Below are 14809 nucleotides of genomic sequence, written 5' to 3' on the forward strand. Positions count from 1 at the left end.
CCCCTTTCATTAAATTCCCCCTTCGTTTTTCTCCTCCTCTTGTCTCTCGATCCTACCGAGAGACAAGATGGCGGCCGCTCCGGACTGTTTAGAATGTTGACAGACACCGGAGAGCCAATCAGCTTCGCTACGCAAAGTTCCGTTACGCGAAATGTTCGCGAATCGGTGCGCTATCCGGGCCGCTGTCACAGATATATCTGTTTTTTAAAACGTTAATTTCTCAAAATCCACTGGAGCACATATATTGAGACCCAGCAAAGGCACATCGGGCTAACAGTCCCTACAATTTTGCCAAGTTTCATGCAAATCCATTCAGCCGTTCGAGCTAAAAGTGAGGCCAAACGCCCTATGGAAAATTCAATGTTAAAAACGCGTTTTGGGACCCCCTTTTTTCTCGGCCCCCCCTTGACGAAACCCCCCCAAATTTTCAGGGCCTGCTCAGAAGCAAAATGTGCCATTTTCCTGAAATTTTCAGCCGATTCCGTCCACAAACGCCAAAGTTATTAGACATAGAATTTTCAAAAGTTCCATAGAGAAATAATCCTAACTATATATACCTACTGGCTATCGCCAGTAGGTAATATATATATATATATATATATATATATATATATATATATATATATATATATATATATATATATATATATATATATATATATATATTACCTACTGGCGGTCGCCAGTAGGTAGTTATAGTTAGGACCTAGCTACCACAGGAAATCTGCAACATTCTATTGGGAATATCTTTGGCGACGGTTGAGGAATTTGTGTGTAATTTTCCCAAATTTTGCCCAGCTCCGCTCCGCTCCTTCCCTGAAAGTTTCAGGTGGATTCGTCATGCGGGGGCCGAGAAAAACAGGGGGGTCCCAAAACGTGTTTTCCCCATGTTAATTTCCATAGGACGATCTGACAAGTCTACAGCCCGAACCGCTGAACGGAATTACACCAAACTTGGTAAAATTGTAGGGACTGGTACACATATGGGCCTTTGCTATGTTTGGTGAAAATTGATTCAGTGGTTTTTATGAAAATTAACTTCAAAAACACATATATATCTTTAGGCGCGCTCCGAGCGCTCACAGGTACGCGTACCGGGAAGCACACCCGGCGCGCTACGGGAGTTCGCGAGCGGATACCTGATTGGCTCTCGGATGTCTGTGAACATTCTAAACAGTCCAGAGAGTCCGCCATCTTGTGTCTCGGTAGAATCTGAGGTGAAAAAAAAGGGGGAAATGATTAAAAGGGGGCAGGGTAGACACCCCCTGACCCCATAGGTTTTCTGAGGGGGGCCTAGAAGGACCCTGAAGGGCACAAAAACTATTTTTTTCTTTAAATGTTCGTGGGGTAAGCGGTGGGTGCGTTCCCATGTACGTTCTCCGGTACGCGCACCCTGAGCGCACCACAGGGTAAAACAGTGAAAGAAAATAGTTTTAATTAAGAATTTGGATTGCTTAGAGGTAGGGTAGCTCTAAAAAGAGCTGTTGTGTTATGTGAGTGATTTAAGTACCTACAAGTAGGTACTGATGCAGAGTCTAAAATTAAAGAGCAAAACTCTGTTCTCCTCATCTGGGAAATGTACATCGTCTCCTCTGTAGATATCTTGCATGTTGTAATGCAAGTTATTCTGGTATATTTAACTCATACCATAGTCTCTCAGGAAAGAAGAAACTGATTCTTTTGGCACCTGCTGAGAAGGTCTAGGGGGTGAGGTCACTCTACCCTGCTCTCTTTTCAAGTTTTGAAGTATTATATTAAACTCTCTTCTGAAACTACACAAAATGGCGGCGATAGGGTGCATCAGAGACAGTGAGAGAAAGGAGGCAGAAGATGAAGAAGAGATGTCAAATATACATTGGTAAAAATACAGTGGGAGAAGGGCAGTAAATATGAGTAAACATACTATGTAACATAAAAATGTTGCACTCTATACTATAAGTATTACATTATACTACAATCACTTCGCTTTTACCTCATAAATTAGAAATAAAAATTAATAATATGTCAACTAATTTTTAATTTGTAATTAATAATTTATTGTTCAGATTTCTCATAATTTAATAGAACTTGTAGCATGTCCTCATCTGGAATTTCAACTTCATTCATAAATTTAATCTCCTCATGAAAATTGTTCATTGATGTTTGTTGGCATTCTATTTCATCCAAACATTCAATTAATTCTTCATCTAGACATTGATCCAAAAAATCTTTTAAGTCATCTTCTCCTTGTGATGAAATGGTGCTTTCAATATCCATGACATTTTCATTTTCAAGATATGTTGTTGTAATTTCAAATGAAATTTCCTTGCTCTCCTCCATTTTAATTTCCAATTTCTTGCTGTAAATAGCAGAAAAAAGTAATCACTTTCATTTATCGTTTTTGGTTATACATAACATAAAAGTAGCTTAATCAAGTATTTATTTATTTCAAATTAATTGGGCAGTGTATAGTATCAGGCAGGAACTAGAAATATAAAGCACTGCATGAGATGAAGCCTATCTTAACCCATAATTATAACAGAAGGACTGTAAATAACTAACAGAATACATTTTCAAAATTATCTTAAAGTGTAAAATATAGTTCCCCTTACAAATTAACAACTCACCTTTTTGAAAGTAGAATAGTAAGTACTGTGTATTTGAAAGTCCAGAAATTGAGCACCCAAAATTCCTCTCAAAAGTACCTCTGACAGGAGTATCACAAAATGGCTGCGTTTTCCACTCATTTAAGATATATACATAACTAATCATACTTCATCACATACAAATTCAAAACGTAAGTTACATTTTGATTGGTTCTAATTTTCAATAGTTTCAAGTGTGTTTATCCCATGCAGTTTTTCAAAGGACATTTAGATACGGCTACAGCCTGAATGGCTAAAAGGAATTACACCAAAGTTGGCAAAATCATAGGCACTGGTATGTAGTCAGGCCTTTTCCATATTTGTTTAAAATTTCTCCAGTGGTTTTTATGAAAAGCAACTTCTAAAACACATATATATCTATGAGTGCACTCCGAGCGCTCACCGGTACGAGTACCGGAGAGCGCACCCGGCGCGCTACGGGAGTGCGCGTGCGGAAAGCTTATTGGCTCTCGGATGTCTGTGAACATTGTAAACAGTACGGAGAGTCCGCTATCTTGTGTCTCGGTAGAATCGAGACACCTGAGATGAAAAAAAAAGGGGGAAATGATTAAAAGGGGGCAGGGTAGACACCCCCTGACCCCCTAGGTTTTATGAGGGGACCTAGAACGACCCTAAAGGGCAAAACACTTTTTTTTTTTAAATTCACGGGCTAAGCGCTAGGTGCGTTCCCAGGTGCGCTCTCCGGTACGCGCACCGAGAGCGCACCACAGGGAAAAACAGTGTAAAACAATAGAGTAAAAAAATAATTTAGAGTGCTTAGAGGTAGGGTAGCTCTGAAAAAAGCTGTTGTGTTATGTGGGTGTTTTTTGTACCTACAAAAAGGTACCAATGCAGAGTCCCAAATTCAAGAGGAAGACTCTATTCCCCTCATCTGTAAAGTGGACACCATCTCTCCTGTAGATGCCTTGCATGTTGTAACGCAAGTTGTTGTGGTAAATGGAACCCATACCATAGTCTCTGAGGAAAGCAGAAACAGATTTATTTACATGTTTCCTTGCTTTCTCAATCTGTGGACAAAATTGGTTGGACCAGTTCCATTTTTGCCTTTGGCATATATTAGAAAATACCAAGGCAGTTTTTGGAAAAAGTGATATAAATTGCCCAAAGATGTCCTTTAAAAGCATTTCCATACCTACCCCAGTCAAAGTGCCTAGGTCATTTCCACCACAGTGCACAATTATAAGGTCAGGGTGTGGAAGATGCATAAAGGATTTTACCAACTGTATCAATTGGTGACTTCTTAATCCTCTCTGTCCAATCCAGACAATATCCACATTTGGCAAATCAAGGTTGTAAATACCTCTGTTGCTTGCAAATGTTTCACTCCAGAAGACATAGCTATGACCCACAAACGAGACTTTTGGCATTTTGAAGGTAGATGTGCTTGTATTCAGATGAGTTGTGGAAATGAAATGGCAGTTTGAAAGTAGGAGTTATGAAAAAAAGTGGTTGAGATTCAGTGCACTTGAAAAACCAGAATTGATTGGTGCTTTCTTAAAAATGTCCACTGAAAATTAGGGTGCATGCTTATTTTTTTTAAAGAAATCATTTCAATGGTTGAGAAAAAGTCATTTAAAGAAACATTGCAGTTGATTAGCTAGTACATTGAGAGGTCAAACACCCTTGCTGGATTTTTTTGCAACATAGTATGATGAACTTCTGAACTGTGTGCTGGGTTAGGACGGAGTTACTATGGAAACAGGGTGAATGAGCACTGGGGGATGGGTGAATGTTATGTGAGTTTCAAAGTGTTCAAATGTACAACCAATTAAAATGTGCAGTTTGGTTTTGAATTTGTGTGGGAAGAATTTGGATTGGTTATGTACACAAATATGGGTCTGTATTGAGAAAGAATCTGTGCCATTATTCTGAGGCTCCAGTGAAAGAAGCATTATTCAGAGATTATGCTTAAGAATATCTGTTGTGTGTGACTGACACTGTTCTGCATCTTTCAAAGCATTTTTAGAGGTGAGTAATGATTCTTTTAATAAAGAAAGACTGCTGTATGCACTATGGGGAAGATTAAGAAGCATATTGTGCTTCTTTATTCTTGCATTTTGTGTCATGTATTTTTGTAATGTTGTTTAAAAATAGAATGGTGCATATTGGAAATGTATTTTGAAAATGAGTTAGGTTTCTGCTTTGTTTCTGTAGTGGTCATTTAAATAAGCTGTGCTTTGTGTCAAAAACGATTTAGTACGGAAAATATTTTCTGGAAAAAAGTCTGCTTTTTAAATTTTGGTGAAGCATCATGCTGACTTTCTGTTTGAAAATAGAGATTTTTTTTACATTTGTCAATAATGTCACCTGTGCCTTCTAACAGGTTGCCTCAATTAGCTTATAGAGTATTCTTTGCTTGCGTCTCACTTTACTCTTTGCCTGTGTGTTATCTGATATATGATTCATTTAATGAAGATATACTGCTGTATGAAGTATAGGGAAGATGAAGAAGCATATTGTTCTTATTTATTCTTGCATTGTGTGTTATGTTTTTTTGTAATGCTGTTTAAAAATTGTATGGTGCATATCGGAAATCTATTTTGGAAATGAGTTAGGTTTCTGCTTTGGTTTGTAGTGGTCATTTAAAAGGGCTGTGCTTTGTGTCAAAAACAATTTACTATAGAAAATGTTTTCTGGTAAAAAGGTATGCTTAGTTGATGTCTTCAAAAATATGGAAGTACATGTTTTTTTAAAGACATGGTTGATTACATGGAACATCCTGGTCATGTGCCTAAGATCACACTGATGGGTGAATCAAGCTTCACTCACAGTGTGATCTTAGGAACATGATAAGAATATTACACATAATCTACCATGTCTGTCTCTGCAAACAGTATGTGTGTCTCTGCCTAAGATCACACTGATGGGTGAATCAAGTTTCACTCACTGTGTGATCTTAGGCACATGATCGGAATGTTACATATATTCTACCATGTCTGTCTCTGCCAATAGTATGTGTGTCTTCGGCTAAGATCACACTGATGGATGAATCAAGCTTCACTCACAGTGTGATCTTAGGCACATGACCAGAATGTTACATATAATCTACAATCTCTGTCTCTACCAACAGTATATGTGTCTCTGCCTAAGATCACACTGATGGGTGAATCAAGCTTCACTCACTGTGTGATCTTGGGCACATGATCAGAATGTTACACATAATCTACCATGTCTGTCTCTGCCAACAGTATCTGTGTCTCTGCCTAAAGTCACACTGATGGGTTATTCAAGCTTCACTCACAGTGTGATCCTGGGCAAATGATCAGAATGTTACATATAATCTACCATGTCTGTCTCTGCAAACAGTATGTGTGTCTCTGCCTAAGATCACACTGATGGGTAAATCAAGCTTCACTCACAGTGTGATCTTAGTGTGATCTTAGGCACATGATCAGAATGCTACATATAATCTACCATGTCTGTCTCTGCCAATAGTATGTGTGTCTCTGGCTAAGATCTCACTGATGGATGTATCAAGCTTCACTCACGGTGAGATCTTAGGCACATGCTCAGAATGTTACATATAATCTACCAAGTCTGTCTCTGCAAACATTATGTGTGTCTCTGCCTAAGATCACGCTGATGGGTGAATCAAGTTTCAATCACTGTGTGATCTTAGGCACATGATCAGAATGTTACATATATTCTACCATGTCTGTCTCTGCCAATAGTATGTGTGTCTCTGGCTAAGATCACACTGATGGATGAATCAAGCTTCACTCACAGTGTGATCTTAGGCACATGACCAGAATGTTACATATAATCTACAATCTCTGTCTCTGCCAACAGTATATGTGTCTCTGCCTAAGATCACACTGATGGGTGAATCAAGTTTCACTCACTGTGTGATCTTAGGCACATGATCGGAATGTTACATATATTCTACCATGTCTGTCTCTGCCAATAGTATGTGTGTCTCCGGCTAAGATCACACTGATGGATGAATCAAGCTTCACTCACAGTGTGATCTTAGGCACATGACCAGAATGTTACATATAATCTACCATGTCTGTCTCTGCAAACAGTATGTGTGTCTCTGCCTAAGATCACACTGATGGGTGAATCAAGTTTCACTCACTGTGTGATCTTAGGCACATGATCGGAATGTTAACATGGTAGATTACATGGAACATCCTGGTCATGTGCCTAAGATCACACTGAGGGGTGAATCAAGCTTCACTCAAAGTGTGATCTTAGGCACATGATCAGAATATTACACATAATCTACCATGTCTGTCTCTGCAAACAGTATGTGTGTCTCTGCCTAAGCTCACACTGATGGGTGAATCAAGTTTCACTCACTGTGTGATCTTAGGCACATGATCGGAATGTTACATATATTCTACCATGTCTGTCTCTGCCAATAGTATGTGTGTCTCCGGCTAAGATCACACTGATGTATGAATCAAGCTTCACTCACAGTGTGATCTTAGGCACATGACCAGAATGTTACATATAATCTACAATCTCTGTCTCTGCCAACAGTATATGTGTCTCTGCCTAAGATCACACTGATGGGTGAATCAAGCTTCACTCACAGTGTGATCTTAGGCACATGATCAGAATGTTACACATAATCTACCATGTCTGTCTCTGCCAACAGTATGTGTGTCTCTGCCTAAGATCACACTGATGGGTTAATCAAGCTTCACTCACAGTGTGATCTTGGGCACATGATCAGAATGTTACATATAATCTACCATGTCTGTCTCTGCCAATAGTATGTGTGTCTCTGGCTAAGATCTCACTGATGGATTAATCAAGCTTCACTCACAGTGTGATCTTAGGCACATGCTCAGAATGTTACATATAATCTACCATGTCTGTCTCTGCAAACAGTATGTGTGTCTCTGCCTAAGATCACACTGATGGGTGAATCAAGCTTCACTCACACTTTGATCTTAGGCACATGATCAGAATGTTACATATAATCTACCATGGCTGTCTCTGCAAATAATATGTGTGCCTCTGCCAAAGATCACACTGATGGGTGAATCAAGCTTGACTCACAGTGTGATCTTAGGCACATGATCAGAATGTTACATATAATCTACCATGTCTGTCTCTGCCAATAGTATGTGTGTCTCCGCCTAAGGTCACACTGATGGGCGAATCAAGCTTCACTCACAGTGTCATCTTAGGCACATGATCATAATATTACATATAATCTACCATGTCTGTCTCTGCCAATAGTATGTGTGTCTCTGGCTAAGATCACACTGATGGATGAATCAAGCTTCACTCACAGTGTGATCTTAGGCACATGCTCAGAATGTTACATATTATCTACCATGTCTGTCTCTGCAAACAGTATGTGTGTCTATGCCTAAGATCACGCTGATGGGTGAATCAAGCTTCACTCACAGTGTGATCTTAGGCACATGATCAGAAGGTTACACATAATCTACCATGTCTGTCTCTGCCAACAGTATGTGTGTCTCTGCCTAAGATCACACTGATGGGTGAATCAAGCTTCACTCACAGTGTGATCTTAGGCACATGATCAGAATATTACACATAATCTACCATGTCTGTCTCTGCCAATAGTATGTGTGTCTCTGCCTAAGATCACACTGATGGGTGAATCAAGCTTCAGTCACAGTGTGATCTTAGGCACATGATCATAATGTTACATATAATCTACCATGACTGTCTCTGCAAACAGTATGTGTGTCTCTGCCTAAGATCACACTGATGGGTGAATCAAGCTTCACTCACAGTGTGATCTTAGGCACATGATCAGAATGTTACATATATTCTACCATGTCTGTCTCTGCAAACAGTATGTGTGTCTCTGGCTAAGATCACACTGATGGGTGAATCAAGCTTCACTCACAGTGTGATCTTAGGCACATGATCAGAATGTTACACATAATCCACCATGTCTGTCTCTGCCAATAGTATGTGTGTCTATGCCTACGATCACACTGATGGGTGAATCAAGCTTCACTCACAGTGTGATCTTAGGCACATGATCAGAATGTTACACATAATCTACCATGTCTGTCTCTGCCAACAGTATGTGGGTCTCTGCCTAAGATCACACTGATGGGTGAATCAAGCTTCACTCACAGTGTGATCTTAGGTACATGATCAGAATGTCACACATAATCTACCATGTCTGTCTCTGCAAACAGTATGTGTGTCTATGCCTAAGATCACACTGATGGGTGAATCAAGCTTCACTCACAGTGTGATTTTAGGCACATGATAATTTTTGACACAAAGCAAAGCACATGTAATGTAAATCAGCCTTTTGTTGTATACTAGTGTTTATATTGTTTAATTATTATAATTGCTATGTAATATGTTTGTAGTGGTCTATAATATGTTATTTTTTCTTTACCACAGATTATAATCATCTATACAAAGGAAAAACAATATGCCATCCAAACAAACACGTGAAAAGGTCTAAGGAAAGAAAAATACAAGACTCATCCAAAACAAAATCTTCAGTGAAAAAAAATAATGCTCCTGGTAAGCAAACTAAAAATGTTCTCAGGAACTTATTGAAATGTCAAAAAATAAAACATGTGACTTCAACGAAAAGTAAGACACCTTTAATTTCAAAGAAGAAAGTGTGTCTTTCCAAAAATGTTAGATCTCTACAAGGAGATGATGTTCTCTATACCAATAGAAGAACAACTCAATTCATTGAAATTCGTAGATGAATGTTTTACAACAGAATTGTAAGCAATTTATTAAAAAATGTAAAGAGGTATAAAAAAAGACCGCTTTTTACAAGAAAAAAATAACATAGTTAAGATTGTGGATGAAACATTTAAAGTGAAAAATAAATTGTTCAGTTTAGTAATGAATAGAATTCGCACACTAGATACTGTAATCAATGTGTTCAAATCAAAATGTAAGTGGAGGAGAGTAATTAATCAGACTCATTTTTGTGATGTTTTTTCTGGAGCATGGAAGCATAGTTCAAGTTGTGAGACATTTTTTAATGAAGAAAGTTACTTTCAGGATAATGATTTGGTGCATGCAGTTGACACCAGTGGTCGAGCATATGAGGTGAAGGACGGTTGTCCGGTTGAAAAAGAAAAGATTGTGCCTAGGAATACAGAAGAGGTGTTAGCTGATGAAGTTATAGGGAGATGTCCTAAGGCTCCAGTGTATATTTGGAATTGCAGTAGTATTTGTAGTGTGCGACAGGATTCAATTGATTTGTTTCGCAGTTTCTTACGGACATATACTAAGAAAAGTGTAAAACAAAAAAATAAATTTTTACAAGAGCTAGATCCTTGTAAAGTGAGAGAAAAAACAGGTTTGCATGGGCATTCACTGGCTTGTCTTTCAAGAAAAGTATGTCAGAGTGTTTTTCACCATTTTAGGATGTTAGCAATGCATCATAATAAAGTGAGATAATTAGTGAGAAGGTTGTATTATGCAAAAAGTCCAGCACTTAAACTAAAACAGTTAAACAGTGCTCTTTTGCATGGAACTGAATTAGATGTGAAAAACATTTGTGAAGAAATTGAGTTTTGTTACTTTGGTGAAAAAGAGGACAGTGCAGAAATTGATACAGTAATAGAAAGTAATGTAGAAGAGAATGTAGAGATTTCAAGTACAGAAAAATTTGAAAATGAAATTACAAAGTTTAAGGTCAATTCAAGTGAAAGGCCTAATTTTACTTGTGTGTGTTGTCGACGAACTCATTATAAGCATCAAACTAGATTAGTTGATTTATATGTAAAAAGCAAAAAGATAAATAATAATGAGTGGAAGGATTTTGCAACTTATTTGTTGGTAGAAAATTGTTTTGATTTGGGTTCTGATCAATGTATTTGTAAATATTGTTATAATAAATTAAATGAAAACAGAATACCTGCTAGAGCTGTTCATAATAATCTGGAGTTGGTAGACATTCCTTCTAAATTGATGGATTTAAATACGTACGAGTCTATTCTAATTCAATGTGTGCATCCTTTTCAGGCTATTGTTCGCATGGAGCCTAAGACAGGGAAATTGCCTCCTTCAGATTTGCAGAGAGGATTAAAGGGAAGAGTTGTTTATTTGCCTCTAGATTTTAAGAAAAATATTGATACTATTGGTGTCGACAAAGTAGAAGAGGAACCTCTGGTTATTCTAGTTAATGGTGTTCCGACAAAGAGTAAGAAAATCTGGCAAGAATTAGTGGATGTTAGGAAAGTCAAAAAGGCTACGTTGTATCTGGTAAAAAATAATCAGTACTATAAAAATGTGTATGTGGAAGAAGAGGAAACAACTGTAGAAGACGACACTGATTTCTCAGCTGGGCAAATTCAAAAAGTTGATGTCTCTCGAAGTGAAGAAATTTATGAACATTATAGTGTTTATCCATTGCATTCCAAAGAAGTAATGGGGAATGCTATTGACTTGTTTCAAATGAAAGAAGCCAAAGGAAGTCCCATTAGTGTATGGGAAGAAAGTTTGGAAGCTCGTTTTTTTCCACAGTTATTCCCAACAGGTGAAGGTGGACGATATGACGACCGACCTGTTCAAATTACTGCATCTGAATACTGGACTTCAAGATTATATGCAGAAGATCCAATGTTTCGTCAATGTATTCCATATTTGTTCCATCTACTGTTTGAGAGTGACTTGTCTGGACTTTTTCATGCAGTAAACCATATACTGAAAAGTGGAGCACATCTACAAAATGTTTCGGCAAGGGACTTTATGGATAAAATGAAACTGCAAGACAGTGTTTTGGAATCTCAGCGGATTAATCTCATGGCATGTCAGCGTGGTACTAACGAGTATTGGTACCGTCGTAATAGGGAATTGAAATGTATGCTAAGAAACTTAGGAACTCCTACATAGTTCCTCACTCTTAGCTGTGCTGAGTATTCTTGGGAAGACTTACTTGAATTTCTACGAGAGGCAAATAAAAACATTGAAAATATTGAATACAAGACACCTGGAGAACTCTGCTCTTTGGATCCAGTTAATGTATGCAGGTATTTCAATCATTGGTTTGAAGCTATGATGTCTTTTATTACAAACAAAAAAAATCCTCCGCATGGAGAGGTGTTGGATTTCTTTTGGAGAAAGGACAAGTTTTGCATTTCCACGTCCAGTAACATCGAAAGGAAGAGTGAATAATTTTAAGTCTTCTTTACGACATACTGTGACAAGAAAATCACCCAAAAATACATACAACCTAAGAAGAAATGAGGAGTCCAAATACATAAATGACTACAACCCAGTCATTTTGTCCATGTGGAATGCTAACATGGATATTCAATATCTTGCTGATAACTCTATTGCTGTGGCTCGATATGTGACATCTTACGTCACAAAATCAGAAAAGACGGAACTGAAGGAATTGTGGGAGGAAATTTCACATGAAAAGAGTCTAAGCAAGAAATTATACAGTTACAGTCTGAAGATGTTGTTGCATCGAGAAATTGGAGCATATGAATGTTCTGATTGGTTATCATCAGCAAGTCTATATGCCAAATCTAGAACCATCATTTGGGTGAGTCTAGGTCTTGCTGCAACACGAAACCGAGTTTTGAAATCTGTACAAGAAATTGAGTATTTGGCGGAGAAAGAACCAGACAGTGCAGATATTTTGAAGACAAACATGTTGGATACATACTATCCAAATAGAAGTAGTCATCTTGAGAACGTTTGTCTCTATGAAGTTCTGCAAACCTATACTTTTAAGAGGAAATGTCACAGAAGACATCAATAAAGGTGTATATACTGTAATTGGATGTGAAGGCTGTCTAGTAAAACAAAGAAAAGGCCATTTGATTAATCATCGAAAATTGAGTTGTGAATCTCCAGAAAGAAGGGAATTTTATTACTTCGGTCTTTTGCAACTCGTTAAGCCTTGGCATAGAGAAGAGGAACCACTTGGATATTTTCTTACTTATGAAGATTTGTTCAATGCAACCAAGGATACCATAGAATGTCCTGTTTTTTCAAATTATCTGCAAATGTTGAACGAGGAAATACAGCAAGAAGCTACAATTGCAGCAGAGATTGCTAGAGACAGTTCTCAAGACAGTCAGAGTTCTGCTTCATTGAGTCAGGATCCACTAGGAGGACCAATTATACAAAATGAAGCTGCCACTGCTATGGATGAAGTGGAAAGAACCATGGAACTAGTTCAGGAGGATGTAGTTAACTTAAAAGATTTGGAAAAAGAACTAAATGTTGAGCAGAGGCAAATATATGACGAAGTTACAGAACACATTGAGCATGGTTTATCTCATGAAAAAAAGAGTGCTTATGTACATCATTTATACCTGCTCGACTGTACATGAGTGGAGAAGCGGGAACTGGAAAAGAGATTTCTGATTAAAGCAATTGCAACGTATCTGCAGAAAAGAACGGAGTCATCGCTGTCTTGTGTTGTTACCGCTCCAACTGGGTTGGCAGCACACAACATTTAAGGTATTAATTTACATCGCTTATTGATGCTGCCAGTAGAGCATGATAATAAATTACAATACCACAAGCTATCTGGAGAAGCTTGTTGGGAAGTTTCAAGAGTCCTAAAGAATATGAAACCTCTTATCATTGATGAAGTTAGCATGGTATCAAATGTAATGCTTGCTTTTGTGCATTTAAGAATGCAAGAAATTCTTAAAACAGAGTATGATGTGTTATTTGGAGGCAAACACATCATCGTTTTTGGAGATCTACTGCAACTAACTCCAGTGAAAGGACAGCCAGTGTTTAAAATGCTTACACATGAAGATACCCGGAAGTGCCTAGGAAGCATTGGAAATGTTAACATATGGTTAAATTTCAAATATGCAGAACTGCTTCAAAATATGCGACAGGCAAAGGATGAAGATTATAAAAATATTCTACAAGATGTGAGAATTAGAAAACTAACTGAGCATGGCAAAGAAGCTTTACATGGACGATTAATTTCAAATTTGTTTCCAAAAGAAAACATTCTCCCAGAGAATATTTTTATGAAAATTCCTGAAAACAAATCTGCTATATGCTTGATGCCAACTCTAAAAGAATGTTCAATCTTCAACAACAAAATGTTAAAGTTGGAAAATCAAGAGATTGCAAAACTGGAAGCTAATGATAAAATAGAACATGAAGGAGCAATTATTGTTTTGTCTGAAAAGTTGAAATCAAAATTGGATTGTTTAGAGGAGACAATATCTAAAACTGCTGGTTTGGAAAAGACTCTGTATGGATGTTTAAATTGTCGTATAATTTTACGACGGAATTTACATGTGGAAAGAGGTTTAGTAAATGGAGCAATGGGTCATGTTGTTGATTTTGTGAATTACCGAAATAGAGATGGAATTGAATTTATAAATATTAAATTTGATGGTATTGAAGAAGTACAACAAATCAGTCGTTGTTCTGCACGATTTCTGCTTGTGAAAGATTTATATGTCCGCCGAAAACAGTTTCCTGTTTCTTTGGCATATGAAGTGACTTTTCATAAATCTCAACTTTTAAGTGTGGATACTGCTTTCGTGAATATTGGAAGTTCTGTGTTCAAGGAGGGTATGGCATATGTTGCTTTATCTCGAGTCAGAACTTTATCTGGATTGTACTTGATTGATTTTGATGAGACAAAGATAAATACAGATCTAAATTTTGTAAAAGAATATAATAGGGTAAGAAGAGAGTATGCTCCAAATTTACCTCAATATCCTCTATTTGAAAAGGGTGTGGTAGTCCGAAAAAGAAGAAATGAGAACATTTTTAGTGAAGTTGTAGCAAAAAGAAAAAAAGTAGATGAACCAGTAATTGTAAGCAGAAAGGAAAAGGATTTCAGTTTGAAAACAGTTCTGGTGTCAACTGCTATGCTACTGTAGTGGTTAACGTTGTTTTTTTTTCTCTAAACTGTACAGGAACAGATTGCTGAAAATCATGATCAAATATTTTGGTGTTTATTAAATTATGTGTTTGACAAATGTAGCAGTGATAGAACAAAAATACAAAGTGTTTCTGAAATTCAAAATGTTTTAGACATATGTTCTGGTTAAAAACAATTTTCACAGAATATTCAGCACGATTGTCAGGAATTTCTAATGTATTGGCTTGTTGTTTTACAAGATGAAGGTGTAGATGTAGAAAATCTTTTTGGCCTTTCTTATAAATGGCAGCATGACTGCAACAATTGCTCCTTTTCAAGTAGTACTACAATAGACACTGAAAGATTTATATATTTGACTTTACCA

Source organism: Lissotriton vulgaris, chromosome 3_1 (assembly GCF_964263255.1).
Source record: "Lissotriton vulgaris chromosome 3_1, aLisVul1.2, whole genome shotgun sequence".
NCBI lineage: Eukaryota > Metazoa > Chordata > Amphibia > Caudata > Salamandridae > Lissotriton > Lissotriton vulgaris.